Raw genomic sequence first — 15028 nt, 5'->3', positions numbered from 1 at the left:
TGCATACTGTCAATAAGGTTGAAACTTTATTGCTGGAACAGCACAGCGGGTCAGGCAGCATCCAGGGAACAGGAGATTCGACGTTTCGGGCACAGGCCCTTCTTCAGGAATGAGCAGAGAGTGTTCAGCAGGAGAAGATAAAAGGTAGGGAGGAGGGACTTGGAGGAGGGGAGTTGGAAATGTGATAGGTGGAAAGAGGTCAAGGTGAGGGTGATAGGTCGGAGTAGGATGGAGGCGGAGAGGTCAAGAAGAAGACTGCAGGTCAGGAAGGCGGTGCCGGGCTGGAGGGATCCGGCTGAGACAAGGTGGGGGGAGGGGGGATGAAGAAACTGGTGAAGTCCAAGTTCATCCCCTGCGGTTGGAGGGTTCCCAGTCGGAAGATAAGACGCTCCTCCTCCGACCGTCGGGTTGTTGTGGTTTGGCGGTGGATGAGTCCAATGACCTGCATATCCTCGGTGGAGTGGGAGGGGGAGTTGAAATGCTGTGCCACAGGTTGGTTGGGTTGGTTCGTCCGGGTGGCCCAGAGGTGCTCTCTGAATCGCTCCGCAAGTAGGCGGCCTGTCTCCCCAATATAGAGGAGGCCACACCGGCTGCAGCGGATGCAGTAGATGATGTGGGTGGAGGTGCAGGTGAATCTGTGGCGGATATGGAAGTTTCCCTTGGGGCCTTGGAGAGAAGTGAGGGGGGAGGTGTGGGCGCAAGTGTTGCACCTCCTGCGGTTGCAAGGGAAGGTGCCGGGAGTGGTGGTTGGGTCGGTGGGGGGTGTGGATCTGACAAGGGAGTCGCGGAGGGAGTGGTCTCTACGGAAAGCTGATAGGGGAGCTGATAGGGGCTGATACTGTCAATAAGACATGCTGCAACAATTCAACAAGGCTCCCTGAAAAGCACCTTCTAAAACAACAACCTCAACTACTTAGATGGGATTACGACCAAATATAATATCCCTCCAAGCCACATACCATCCTCAACTGAAAATGTGGCATCATTCTTTTAAGGTCCCAAGCCACGTACCATCCTCAACTGAAAATGTGGCATCATTCTTTTAAGGTCCCTCATAAGAGGTTAGTGGACTAAGTTAAAGCATATGGGATAGGGATAATATATTGGCATAGATCAAGAATTGAGAGACAGGAAACAGAGTGGTAATAAATGGGTCTTTTCCCTAAGAAAGGCAGTGACTAGTAAGGTACCACAAATATCAATGCTCGAGCCCAGCTATTCACAACATACAGAGGAACCTCGATTATCCGAATGAGATCAGCGGGCAGTATTTCATGCAGATAATTGATTATTCGGATAATTCATTCAATGCCCCTCCTCTGGGGCTTGGAGTTTTCTGAAATTTCCTTTTTCCTTGCTGTGCCTGCCTTGCTCTCTCTTTGTCTCAGGGTTTGTTTCTGAGCAGACACACACTTATGTGTAAGGGGCCTGCAGCATTGCTGTAGCCTCTCCCCGTCACTACTTCACTTCAATGGGATTGAGAGTGTGAGCACTTGCTATGTCTGCTCCCTGTTCAGGAGACTAGGCAGCAGCACACCATGCAACACCAACCCCCTCCCTGTCCCTGACCCGAAATGGCATCCAGACTGCTGCCTTTGTGTGGGGGGAGGGGGGGAGGGAAAGAGTCTCAAAATAGCGAGCGCACACACAAGCAGCCACACGCACAACGTTTTGACAAGTTCCCACTCTACCCTGTACAGGATAATGTTGGAGAGATTATCTGGGGAAAGGGTCTTTAGGGTACACCCATATCTAGAACTTCAGGATAAGTGTGGGGAGAGAGAGGGGGCGGGAGGTCAGTTATTTGGAGATGGTGCCTGCGCTCCCATCACTGTCCAGGACTGTTCTTAACAGCATTTCACTAAGCCGAATTCAATTTTAATCATTGTAAACAAAAGAAGTGATTAGTGTTGGTAACACCTTTTTGATGTAATGTTTCTATTGGGACCTTGAGATCTTCTTTGGATAATCCGAAATTCGGATAATTGATATTCAGATAACAGGGGTGCCTCTGTACAGAGACGAGGGAACCAAATGCAATATTTCCAAGTTTGCTGATGACAAAACTGGGCAGGATTGAGTGTTGAGATGGACATAAGGAGGCTGTGAAGTGATCTAGACAACTGAGCAAGTGGGCAAACACATGCCCAATACAGCTAAACATGAAGTTATACATTCAGTGTGAAAAACAAAAGGATTATCCATTATTTGAACAGTGATATATTGGCAGTGTTGAAGGAGAAAGGGACCTGGGTGTCCTTATAATGCAACAAAAATAGGTACAGCAAGCAAATGGCAAATTGACCTTCATTGCAAGAGGCATGTCATTTACTATTACCACCTTCTGGACTGCAGTGAATGCTAGGCCTAAGCTGCAAATAATTCCTTCAACAGCTGAATGAATTGGAACTAGAGAACTTCTCCAAGCATCATGCAGCTCCATAGCAATGGCCAGACCTTTAGATTACATAATCTTCATAAAATTTCTTTAACCTGATGAAACAAATGCATTTAATACCCTTCAAGATTGACCGTGTGCTCTCAAACCAAAAATGTCTCACTGGACTTGTCCTTCAAAAATTATAGATATCAAATCACTCATCTTTAGCTAAGAGATATATCATCTTGTCTTTTCAGCCATTAACCTCTGAAGTCAACTTGGGCTTAAATTTATCAAATGCAATAGACTCCATATTTGTCTTACTTGCCTTTGAGAATGTAGCCCTGAAGCAATCCAACAGTCATCTGTTTATGATCAGTGGAAACATCGTATTTGAATTCCCCACTATCATCATACTGGTATTACCATTGACTGGAAACTGAACTGATAAGCCATCTAAATATTCTGGCTACAACAGCAGGCTAGAGGCCAGGAATACTATGGTCAGTAACTCAACTCCTACTTCCCCAATGCCTGTTCACTCTTTTCAAGACGGGAGTCTGGTGTGAGATGAAATTTATTCTTCTGGCCTGGACGGGTGCAGTTCCAATATCACTCAAGAAACTTGACACCATCCAGGTCAAAACAACTCTTAACGGAAAGTGGCACCAGCACTTATCTATAAAACTGCACTCTAACCGTTCATGAAGTCTCCTTCTAAACTCTCAACCTCTACCACCTGGACAGACAGGTCTGTAGATACATGGGAACACCACTAGTTGCAAGTTTTTTTTCCCAAGTGCAATTCATCCTAAACTTCGAACTATATTGCCATTCCTTCACTGTTGTTGAGTCAGAATCCTGGAATCCCTTCCTAAAATCATCACAATTAAAGATACACACTAAGAACTTCAGAGATTCAAGCTGGCAACTTACCACCACCTTCTCCAGAGCTACTAGCAATGGGCAATAAATGCTGGCCAGATTGAGGGACATTATGCAATGGGTGAATAGTTGGTTCGAGGAATTGCTGTGATATAGAAGAATGGAGATTGTTATATTTGGGATAGTGACTAACTGGAATCATAAAAAATTTGATGGTGCTGAGTTGGGTCCTCTGCCTTCTCCATATTCTCATTTTGTTGGCATTATTTGATTAGCTTAGATTCCTTACTGTGTGGAAACAGGCCCTTCGGCCCAACCAGTCCACACTGACCCTCTGAAGAGTAACCCACCCAGAACCATTTCCCTCTGACTAATACACTTAACACTATGGGCAATTTACCCTGACCTGCACATCTTTGGACTGTGGGAGGAAACCAGAGTACCCAGAGGAAACCCATGCAGACACGGAGAGAACATGCAAACTCCACATAGACAGTCACCCGAGGCTGGAATCGAACCTGGGACCCTGGTGCTGTGAGGATCTGCAGAAGAAACATTGCATACCAACTGCGTTGCTGCACAACATACCAGGATCATTTTGGATTTCCTGGCTGGATGTACTGAGGCCCCTTCCAGGCACGTGAATCCTGGTCAAGTGTAAATCATTGCCGCAGTGCGCACACTAGCCTCTTGCCACCGGGGTTCTTAGAAGATTCTTTCCCAATGGGAGGTAATAACATAGGCAAATACAGTAAAAACTGGTTGGTATTTGGTTTTCATTTAATGAGGCTCATTAATTGCTGCTTAGTTTTGTCATCTTAATTTCAATGGCATCTTTCAAAATACCTTGAAACATCCAGGTAGGGACTGTAAAAGGAAACACTGGTTAAAATCTCCCTCTTGAGCATTGTGTGTGTGTGGGGTGGGGGGGGGGGGGGGGGGTGCAGTTTGCACAGCTGTAGCTGAATGCACCTAAGGCACTACTGGAGGTTGTCCATGGATTAAACGTTCTAGACATCTGAAGAAACCTGCTGATGAAGGGCATTCATTCCCATCCATAGATATAGAAATCCATCTGGGTACAACTACATTGTACAGGAGTTCCAGAATTCATCCCAGCAACAGTAAAGGCATGTCAACACAGCTACAGGTCAGGATGGTGGATGTGAATGGGAACATGGAGATGGTTATATTCAAGAGTCTGCTACTCTTGGTCATCTAGGTGTTGGAGATCAAGGGCTTGGACCATAATATATAGGAGCAGAAATAGGCCATTCAACTCAAGATTGCTCCGGCTTTCAATGAGATTATGGCTGAAATGATAAGCCTGAACTAAATTTTTCTGTCTGTTTCCTATTGTTTAATGCGGAAGAAGCCTTGGTGAATTGCTAAGTGCATTGCTGCTACTGTGCGCGAGTAGTGGAAGTAGTGAATGTTTAAGGGGATGGATGGGAAATCAAATTGAGAAAGCCTTTTATTTTCCCTGGATGGACTAATGCTTTGAGTGCTGTTTGATTTGTTCTCATCTGGGCAAGTGGCGACATTATTTGTTTAACTTTCATGAATGTGTACAGGTGGAATTAGCATACTCCATTGACAACCTAGTCCAGCCAAGAGACGCCAAGGATGCATTTGAGACAGCATCAGCAGAGCTTTTTCTCCAGTTTAGCGTCAGTCATCTAGTTCTCCCTATGGTAGAGAGATGCACCGAGAATGCAGGCTTGGTAGACTCTCAAACTTATGTTGCCAGCCAGTTTGCAATTGTTCTACACTTACATTTTTTAGACATAACATAGCTGCAATTTTGGAATACCGGCGTTAATTTCAGCATCAACTGACAGATTGCCAAAACTTACGGATTTCAATAGGATACGTACTGTGAATTAAATTGCAGTTGTACTTAAATATTCCATCAGTTGTATTAGTTTTGAAGTGGTAGACTTAGAAATTTAAGGTAAGTGTCAACTTATGGTGCTATTTATTTTTCCAGAAGTATGCCGGGCCTCAGGCAATTTAGTTTTTTAAAATACATTCCCATGCGTGTAATGAGTTTCTTTGGTGTTTCCCAAAAACAATTTCCCCATAACATTTAATAAATGATACACGCTGGTGCAGAAATCATGCCATCATTAACAATAAAACTCACAGAAGTCATCAAATCTCTCGACTAAATACAACCACAGCCAATTTCCCCAGATGCTTCAGGCACCAAAGACCTTCTAGGTGACCAAGATGGGGCCTCAAGTTGAAACAGCAGTTCAGCCCATGTTTAGCACAAGGTGATGTTTTGTTAAAGGGACTGAACCTCATGATAGGGACAGCCATCTGCAGGACTGTCAAACTTCTCTCTTCCACTAAAATTGCGTTGTTTTCAATAAGCAGGCTTCATGATAAATTGGCATTAAGCACTGGTGCTAGCATCTTCTCAAAGTAAGTAATAGATTAAGAGCAAATAATTGTTGCAAAGCATTTGGAATATTCTTTAAGGGATCGCATTCTTACTGTTCATATGCTGTTGGAGGATCAAAGATAAAGTTTGACACCTCAGAGTCATGGAGATGTACAGCATGGAAACAGACCTTTCGGTCCAACCCGTCCATGCCGACCAGATATCACAACCCAATCCAGTCCCACCTGCCAGCACCCGGCCCATATCCCTCCAAACCCCTCCTATTTATACACCCATCCAAATGCCTTTTAAAATGTTGCAATTGTACCAGCCTCCACCACTTCCTCTGGCAGCTCATTCCATACACGTACCACTCTCTGCGTGAAAAAGTTGCCCTCACCCTAAACCTATGCCCTCTAGTTCTGGACTCCTCAACCCCAGGGAAAAGACTTCATCTATTTAACCTATCTATCCAAGCCCCTCATAATTTTGTAAACCTCTCTAAGGTCACCCCTCAGCCTCCGACACTCCAGGGAAAACAACCCCAGTTTGTTCAGCCTCTCCCTATAGCTCAAATCCTCCAACTCTGGCAACATCCTTGTTCATCTTTTCTGAACCCTTTCAAGTTTCACAACATCCCTTCCGATAGGAAGGAGACCAGAATTGCACGCAATATTCTAACAGTGGCCTAACCAATGTCCTGTGCAGCCGCAACATGACCTCCCAACTCCTGTACTCAATACTCTGACCAATAAACGAAAGCATACCAATCGGCTTCTTCACTATCCTATCTATCTGCGACTCCACTTTCAAGGAACTATGAACCTACACTCCAAGGTCTCTTTGACCAGCAACACTCCTTAGGACCTTACCATTAAGTGTATAAGTCCTGCTAAGATTTGCTTTCCCAAAATGCAGCACCTCACATTTATCTGAATTAACCTCCATCTGCCACTTCTCAGCTCATTAGCCCATGTGGTCAAGATACTGTTGTAATCTGAGGTAACTCTTTTCGCTGTCCACTACACCTCCAATTTTGGTGTCATCTGCAAACTTACTCTTTGTACCTCATTTATGTAAATGACAAAAAGTAGAGAACCCAGCACTGATCCTTGTGGCACTCCACAGGTCACAGGAATCCAGTCTGAAAATCTACCCTCCACCACCACCCTCTGTCTTCTACCTTTGAGCCAGTTCTGTATCCAAATGGCTAGTTCTCCCTGTATTCCGTGAGATCTAACCTTGCTAATCAATCTCCCATGGGGAACCTTGTTGAACGCCTTACTCAAATCCATATAGATCACATCTACTGCTCTGCCCTCATCAATTCTCTTTGATCCTTCTTCAAAAAACTCAATCAAGTTTGAGAGACATGATTTCCCACACACAAAGCCATGTTGACTATCCCTAATCAGTCCTTGCCTTTCCAAATACATGTACATCCTGTCTCTCAGGATTCCCTTCGACAACTTGCCCATGTCAGGCTCACTGGTCTATAGTTCCCTGGCTTGTCCTTACCACCCTTCTTAAACAGTGGCGCCACATTAGAAAACCTCCAGTCTTCCGGCACCTCACCTGTGACCTGTGCAGCAGCGAAATATTTATTTTGACGATTTTCTGAGGACTTTACCTAAAAATAGCAAGAATGGTACTGCTTTATCTACTAGTCACTGATCACTCAGCAGGAAGAATGGTAAGAGGTCGCCTAGGGGAGCAGCAACAGTTACTACAGGGAGAAAAGATACAAAAAAAAAGCAAGGTAGATTTCTTGTGTTTGGGACAATTCTCTTCCTCTGAACCCCTGGTATCTTATCCAAGGATTAGCTTACCCTTTCACTTAGGTATCCTGAAATATGGCACTGCATGTCAGCACACCTTTAGTGAAAAGAAAATAGCAAGAATGGTACTGCTTTATCTACTAGTCACTGATCACTCAGCAGGAAGAATGGTAAGAGGTCGCCTAGGGGAGCAGCAGTGTTAATAGTAGTTTGTGTAGCAAATTAGAACAAAAATAATGGAAAGGCTAAGCAGATCAGGTGTCATCTGTGTATATAAAGACATAACGTTTCAGATCGATAGCCTTTCATCAGAAGACGAAAGGTACTGACCTGAACCGTTAAGTTTCACTCTCCACAGCTGCTGCCGGAGCTGCTGAAAATTTCCTGGTTTTATTTTGTTCTTACTTCAGGCTTCCAGCTTTTTACTTTTATACGGTACTTCAGTTGTAATTTAGTTGACATTATCATTTGGTGCCTATCTTTAAGTCACTCAAAATAAGGTGGCATTGAAGTCTGTTAGCACAGGTTTTATGGACAGTGTAACAGATCAGTACAAAACCTTTAAAAGGCTTATTAATCCAATCGTTCACAACAGGGAGACAAAAATATCTTGTATTCTCCTTTGTGGAATCAACTGGTTCAGTTAGTCTTCATTAAGCCAATTTAATTAAATACTCCTATATTTTATAATGTGCAAATATTTTCAAAAAGAATAATTGACACAGTTGTTAACTTTTAAGAAATTTCTCACATGATACGAAGTTACATTCCACTTTGACATTCCCCTTCAAGTATTTCATTGACGATTTGATGCTGTATAAAAAAAATCCTTTATGAATGCAGTAACTGTACACAAAACCTGTACATAATCAGATACAGAAGCTAACAGCTGGACCTTACTTAAGGATGAGGACAGATAACTTCTATGCAAATTCAGAGGTACATTATTATGCAAATATTATATTTCTTTTGGCAGAAGGTATCTAATATGTTAATCTCTGGGATAGTGAAGGAAATAATTTGCAAATTGACAATATTTTCAGCAAGATCTAGCTGATTTTATTGACTGTTCAAATTACTGAAGGAGTCAAAACAATGAATTCAATAGGGTTGGGCTGCTGGTGGTTAAAGACGAGCTTGAAACAATTTTCTTCACTAAGTGAGCTTAAAAGTCAAAATCAAATGCATCTTAATTATGCTTCCAACATTTTGATCAATATTTCTGGTAAACACCAATCAGAAATATTCCAATGTGAATAGTTTGCACATTGCTCTGAACAATTATTTTATAATTTGTAACGACTGTACTGTTACGAGGTAAAAAAAACTGTGCTGCCAACCATGCAAAGGAAGGCAAAAGAGAAAATGCTGGAAAATCTTAGCAGGTCTGGCAGCATCTGTAGGGAGAGAAAAGAGCTGACGTTTCGAGTCTAACTGACCCTTTGTCAAAGCTCTTTTCTCTCCTGACAGATGTTGCCAGACCTGCTGAGATTTTCCAGCATTTTCTCTTTTGGTTTCAGATTCCAGCATCCCCAGTAATTTGCTTTTATGCAAAGGAAGGCGATCAACTACTCAAGTGTAATTTAATTGTAGCATGGCCAGATATTTTCATACCTTTAAAGCTCTCAATTCATTAGCTAGCTGAATGGAATCTACAAAACAGAATGTATCTTTCACTAGTGTGCTGAAATGAATTAAACATACAAAACCACCCAGGGATGAAGCACCTCCTAACTTTGTATATTTAAGAGGCAAATCAGGAGGGCAAAAAGGGGACATGAGATAGCTTTGGCAAATAGGGTTAAAGAGATTCCAAAAGGATTCTACAAATACATTGAGGACAAAAGGGTAACTAGGGAGAGAATAGGCCCCTCAAAGATCAGCAAGGCTGCCTGTGTGAGGAACCACAGGAGATGGGAGAAGATATTAAACAAGTATCTTGTATCAGTGTTTACTGTGGAGAAGGATATGGAAGACAGAGAATGTGGGAAAATAAATAGTGACATTGTGAAAAAAAATCCATATTACAGAGGTGGTGGAACCTGATCAGGTAGACCCTAAAATTCTGAGAGAATGCTAGGGAAGTGATTGCAGGGCCCCTGGCTGAGATATTTTAATTATCGATAGCCACAGGTGAGGTGCCAGAAGACTGGCGGTTGGCTAACGTGATGCCCCTAATAAGCAAGGTGGTAAGGAAAAGTCAGAGAAACTATAGACTGGTGGGCATATTGTTGGAGGGAATCTGGAGGGACAAGATTTACATATATTCGGAAGGGCAATGTCAGATTAAGGATAGTCAACATGACGTGCATGGGAAATTATGTCTAACTTGAGTTTTTTGAAATAGCAATGAAGAGGATTGAGGACAGAGCAATGGATGTGATCTATGTGGACTTCAATAAGGCTATTGACAATGTTCCTAATGGTAGACTGATTAGCAAGGTTGGATCACATGGAATACAATCTCCTCCCTTGCTTCTCTGGGAAGCAAGGGAGGAGATTGCAGAGCCATTGGCCTTGATTTTTATGTCCTCTTTGTCTACAGGAGTAGTGCCAGAAGACTGGAGGATAGCAAATGTGGTTCCCTTGTTCAAAAAGGGGAGTAGGGATAACCCTAGTAACTATAGGCCGGTGAGTCTCACTTCTGTTGTGGGCAAAGTCTTAGAGAGAATTGTAAGGGATAGGATTTATGCACATCTGGATAGGAATAATGTGATCAAGGATAGTCAGCATGGTTTTGTGAAGGGCAGGTCATGCCTCACAAACCTTATTGAATTCTTTGAAAAGGTGACGAAGGAGGTTGATGAGGGGAAAGCGGTAGATGTGGTATATATGGATTTTAGTAAGGCGTTTGATAAGGTTCCCCATGGTAGGCTACTGCAGAAAATACGGAGATATGGCATTGAGGGTGAGTTGGAGGTTTGGATTAGGAATTGGCTGGATGGAAGAAGACAGAGGGTAGTAGTTGATGGCAAAGTTTCTTCATGGAGTGCCGTCACTAGCGGTGTTCCGCAAGGATCTGTTTTGGGACCATTGCTGTTTGTCATTTTTATAAATGACCTGGAAGAGGGGTTAGAAGGTTGGGTGAGCAAGTTTGCGGATGATACGAAAGTCGGAGGAGTTGTTGACAGTGAGGAAGGATGTGGCAGGTTACAGCAGGATATAGAGAAGCTGCAGAGCTGGGCAGAAAGGTGGCAAATGGAATTCAATGTAGCTAAATGTGAGGTGATTCACTTTGGGAAGAATAACAAAAAGATGGGGTACTGGGCTAATGGTCGGATACTTGGTAGTGTGGATGAGCAGAGGGATCTTGGTGTCCATGTACACAGATCTCTGAAAGTTGCCACCCAGGTAAATAGTGCGGTGAGGAAGGCATATGGCGTACTGGCTTTTATTGGTAGAGGAATTGAGTTCCGGAGTCCTGAGGTCATGATGCAGTTGTATAAAACTCTGGTGCGGCCGCATCTGGAATATTGTGTGCAGTTTTGGTCGCCATACTATAGGATGTGGAGGCACTGGAACGGGTGCAGAGGAGGTTTACCAGGATGTTGCCTGGTATGGAAGGAAGATCGTATGAGGATAGACTGAGACACTTGGGGCTGTTTTCATTAGAGAAAAGAAGGTTTAGGGGTGACTTGATTGAGGTGTACAAGATGATTAGGGGGTTAGATAGGGTTGACAGTGTGAACCTTTTCCCGCGTATGGAGTCGGGTATTACAAGGGGGCATAGCTTTAAATTAAGGGGGGGTAGATATAGGACTGAAGTTAGGGGTAGGTTCTTCACTCAGCGAGTCGTAAGTTCATGGAATGCCCTGCCAGCAGCAGTGGTGGACTCTCCCTCTTTATGGGCATTTAAGCGGGCATTGGATAGGTATATGGAGGATAGTGGGTTAGTATAGGTTAGGTGGGCTTGGATCGGCGCAACATCGAGGGCCAAAGGGCCTGTACTGCGCTGTATTCTTCTATGTTCTACAGTGAGAACTAGCCATTTGGATACAGAACTGGCATGAAGGTGGAAGACAGAGAGTGGTAGTGGTGGTTGTTTTTCAGCCTAGAGACCTATGATCAGCAATTTGCCACTATAAATGATGCTGGGTACATTGCTTTATGTCATTTATAGAAATGATTTGTGTGTGAACAAGGGATGTAATGGTTACTACATGTGCAGATGACACCACAATTGCAGGTGTAGTTGACAGCGAGGGTTACTTCAGAGTATTCCTGGTGAAGGGCTTTTGCCCAAAACGTCAATTTCGCTGCTCCTTGGATGCTGCCTGAACTGCTGTGCTCTTCCAGCACCACTAATCCAGAATCTGGTTTCCAGCATCTGCAGTCATTGTTTTTACCTCTTGATCAGATGGGCCAAATGGACAGAGGAGTGGGCTGTTGGAATTTAATTTGATAAAAATTTAGCTTGGGACAGCACAGGGTTCAATGGTTAGCAGTGCTGCCTCACAGCTTCAGGGACCCAGCCTCAGGCAACTGTCTGTGTGGAGTTTGCACATTCTCCCTGTGAATGCGTAGGTTTCCTCAGGGTGCTTTGGTTTCCTCACACAGTACAAAGATGTGCAGGTCAGGTGAATTGGCCATTCTAAATTGCCCAAAGTGTTAGGTGCATTTGTCAGAGGGAAATGGGTCTGGGTGGGTTACTCTTCAGAGGGTCAGTGTGAACTTGTTGGGCTGTTCACATGCTCTAGGGAATCGAATCTAATCTAAACTAAATCTGATGTCCTGCATTTTGGAAAGGCAAATCACTTAATGGTAAGGTTCTGGGGGTGTTGCTGAACAGAGAGACCTTGGAGTGCATGTTCATAGTTCCTTGAAAGTGGAGTTGCAGGCAGATAGGATAGTGAAGGTGGTGTTGGTTAGCTTGCTTTATTGGTCAGCGCATTGAGTTGGGGGTTGGGAGATCATATTGCAGCTGTACAGTACAGTACATCTCATTCACTTCCTGCACCTCCGCTCTTGAACTCCACCCCTCCCAACGCAACAAGGACAGAATCCCACGGTCCTCACCTTCCAACCCAACCTCCATATTCATCACATCCTTCTCGGCCACGTCCGCCATCTACCAACAGATTCCACCAAAGATCTATTTCCCTCCCTGTTCTGGAGAGACCATTCCCTCCGCAACTCCCTCGTCAGATTCATGCCGCGCCCCCCCCCCCCCCCAACAGCCCAGACCCCACTCCCAGCACCTTCCTCTGCCACTACAGAAAGTGCAAAACCTGCATCCACACCTCCCCCCTCACCTCTTTTCAAGGTCCCAAAGGATTCTTCCACATCTGACAAACATTTACCTGTACCTCCACCAGTGTCATCTACTGTATCCGTTGCACCCGATGTAATCTCCTCTGAGTCAGGAAGCCAGGACACCAACTTGTGGATCATTTCAGAGAACATCTCTGGGACAACTGTGCCAACCATCCCCACAGCCCTGTGGCTTAACACTTCAACTCCCCCTCCCACTCTCAAGGACATGCAGGTCCTGGGCCTCTTCAATCACCAAACCCTCACCATCTGACGCCTGGAGGAAGATTGCCTCATTCTGCCTTGGGATCCTGCAACCACAGAGGATCAACGTGGATTTCACCAGTTTCCTCATTTCCCCCAGCTGCTCCTCTTAGTTGAAGGATCAATAACAAGGTGACATAGTTTTATGGGGAAGGGCAGGAGGCATAGAGGGGATTTGAGGTAACATCTTTTCACCCAAATGTTGGTAGGAATCTGGAATGCATCACCTCGGATGGTAGTAGAGGTGAGAAACCCTCAACCTTTTAAGTAGTACTTGGATGATCACTTAAAATGTCACAGCTTTAACGGTTAAGGGCCCAGTACTGGAAAGTCGGCCTTGTGTAGATAGGTCAGCGTAGACTTAAAGGGCTGAAGAATGTCTTCTGTGGTTTATGACTCTATGAATCTATAAATGCTACTAGGAATGCCAGCACTCAAGGCACAGTGGCTGCAGTGTGTCCAATTACAAGATGTACTGCAATAACTAATTAAGGCTCCTCCAAAGGCACCTCCCAAAACGGTGAGCTCTATCACTTAAAAGGTCAAGGGCAACACTTGCAAGGAAATCCACATCTGTAACTTCCCCTCCAAGCCACACAGCATCCTGGCTTGGAAGTCAATTGTTGTTCCTTCACTGTCACTATGTTTAAATTGTGGAATTCCCTTCCTAACAGCACTGTGGGTGTTCCTATATCCCAAGGACTGCAGCAGATTAAGACTGCAACTCACCACCACCTTCTCTAGGGCAATTAGAATGAACAATAAATGCTGACCTAGCCAGGAACAACCACATCCCATGAACAAACAAAAACTAAATGGATGGATTTCAACTAAACTTAGTACACATATAGACTATGAACCAATAAATTACTAATTAGTTTGTGGCAAATATGTAGGTCCAAAATTTTAACAATAATCCATGAATACAGAGACAGTAAGAATTAGCTATTTTATTTTTGAATGCTGGGGATTGTCTCAATTTCTGTCTTGCGATTTGTCACAGCTATTAAAACTGCAAGAGAGGTTTCAGAGCAAGCTTTTGGATTCAAATCATCCTGAAGCCCCCTTCAGTGAGTCAGAAGCCCCAAATAAAAATTATTCTCTAAGCTTTGTAGTTACAGAGCATTAAACACGCAGAGAAAAGCCTTGAGGAAGGGCTCGATAACTGCAGTTGAGTTAACTCAGCTGGTGGAGTTTGGTGCTCTTCGTGCCCTCTATTTGTTTAGCATTTCACGTTGGATTATGTAACAACTGAATATTGAAAGCTGAATAAATATTTTATAAGTTATAAATAAATACCTTTTGTTTAGATGGTTTATATTTTTTTCAAATTCACAAATCCAATCTCAATATGGTGAAATATGTTTTAGTAATTTGAATACTTCGACTTAACTCTAGGCCCTTTTTTAGATCAAGAAATTATAAATTGCATTTGCGTAACACTTAACCATACAAACATACCAGAAGGGCTTAAACAAAGAAAGGAACAGCTGCTGAACTGAGAGCGCAAGGTGAGTGAAGGTTTGCCAAAGGGACTGACTTCCAGAAAGATGTGCAGGTAGAAGGAGGAAAGAGGTTTTAAAGTTGTGATGTTTGAAGGTTGCTACTTATACAAAGTTTTACTTTTAAGTGAAAATGTTTCCTATTTTAGTAAACAAACAAATTTAAAATATCACTAGCAAATAACGCAAAGTTAAATTTGAAGAATTGTTATGAATTGATTTTGATCAACCTGTTACAATTCCAAAAGATATTCAGCATGGCTGAGAGAGAGACAGGTCATGCCTCACAAGCCTTATTGCGTTCTTTGAAATGTGATGAAACCAGTTGACAAAGGTCGAGCAGTGGATCTGGTGCATATGGATTTCAGTAAGGCATTTGACAAAGTACATTTAGAAAGTTAGGAGGTATGGGATACATGGATATTTGGCTGTCTGGACACTGAATTGGCTGGCCAAAAGAAGACAGTGAGCGGTAGTGGATGGAAAGTATTTTGCCTGGAGGCTGGTGACCAGTGGTGTCCTGCAGGGATCTGTTCTTGGGCCGCTGCTCTTTGTAGATTTTACAAATGACTTGGATGAA

This window comes from Chiloscyllium plagiosum, unplaced genomic scaffold, assembly GCF_037043375.1.
Source record: "Chiloscyllium plagiosum isolate Xiang-an unplaced genomic scaffold, Cpla_swu_hap1 HiC_scaffold_10, whole genome shotgun sequence".
Taxonomy (NCBI): Eukaryota; Metazoa; Chordata; class Chondrichthyes; order Orectolobiformes; family Hemiscylliidae; genus Chiloscyllium; species Chiloscyllium plagiosum.
The sequence above is the reverse complement of the archived record's forward strand: the minus strand, read 5'-3'. Positions refer to the sequence as shown.